Here is a 1407-nt window from a genome sequence, read left to right as displayed (position 1 = left end):
TCTGTGCGTTAAGGGTTGGCTGAGTTGAATTTCCCACCTTGTTGCTCATCAATCCCTGTGGCAGGTGAAAGAATGCAAGAGCCCAGGCGCCATCTCAGAGCTAGCCATGGGAACCTGGGAGGAGTGCTGGCAGGTGTTCCAAGCAGGTCAACGCGCAGGCCCACAGGCCGTTTGCCTCGTTTAAATATCCCAGTCCCGGCCGCCGTCTCCCAGGCTCTGCCATGACTTTGCATCCTAGGCCAGTGGTCGGCAAACTCATTAGTCAACAGAGCCAAATATCAACAGTACAACGATTGAAATTTTTTTTGAGAGCCAAATTTTTTAAACTTAAACTATATAGGTAGGTACATTGTTATTCACTTAATTAGGGTACTCCTAAGGCTTAGGAAGAGCCACACTCAAGGGGCCAAAGAGCCGCATGTGGCTCGAGAGCCGCAGTTTGCCAACCACGGTCCTAGGAGGTCACAGTTGGTCGCAGTGGGTGCCCATGGACCGGACCCTCCGGCTGCGAGATTGACAAGCTTGGCCGTGACCAGAGGAAGCCAGGGCTGAGATCTCTAAGACACCTTCCAGCTTATCCATTGTCGAGGGCGCAGGAAACCAAGAAGGTCTTCCTGGAAGAGATGCTGCATTTAGGTTTAAAAGAAAGGCAAAGGATACACACTAGCTGGGTGGAAGGGAAGGCTCCCAAATGCAGCTTCTTTTGATCCAATAGCTGTCCTTTTCTACAAAGGAAGGCACTTTTGAGGATAAGGCATAAATCTGAGCAAATCTCCTCTATAAGAGAGTGGGTGCACCCCCGCCCCCAGCACGCCTGCATTTTCCCCTCCCCTTTTACTTCCCCCACATGGGTGCATCTTCTAAACTCTGAGGAACCCCAGGAGACTTGCAACCAGGGGAGCAATGGGCAGGGGTAGCTTGTCCTGGGCTAACTAACCCCCCTGAACCTGTCTCCAGGGCCCCCTTTTCTCTGCCCCTCCAGGGAGCTGACAGCAGCCCCGCCTGGCCTCACTTCTCTCCCGTAACATTTCCAGAGAGCCAGAGCAGCCCTGCCTCCCTCGGTCTTCTATCCTAAGTCTTTCCTTGTTCCACTGTCCCTGGCTTTAATAAACACACTCTCACAAAATAAATAAATAAATAAAAAATGAAGAGGAAATGAAGCCTGGTGGAAGGAGATAATGGCAGAGAGGCACCGAAACCAGTTAAAGGCTGATGGAGCCACACACTTCAGATGGATAATGCGCCAGAGCCAGAGCTGGGAGAGCACCTCTCTCATTTCCCATCATCTTGGGACTTGCTCACACCCATTGTTTTTCAAATGGATGACAAGGTGGAGTCTTGGATGCCTGTTACCCTGGGACATCCTGTTCCTTGTCATCAGATCTCTGCTATGGTCAGGCTTTCTCT

Source organism: Myotis lucifugus, unplaced genomic scaffold (assembly GCF_000147115.1).
Source record: "Myotis lucifugus unplaced genomic scaffold, Myoluc2.0 scaffold_250, whole genome shotgun sequence".
Classification (NCBI taxonomy): domain Eukaryota; kingdom Metazoa; phylum Chordata; class Mammalia; order Chiroptera; family Vespertilionidae; genus Myotis; species Myotis lucifugus.
The sequence above is the reverse complement of the archived record's forward strand: the minus strand, read 5'-3'. Positions refer to the sequence as shown.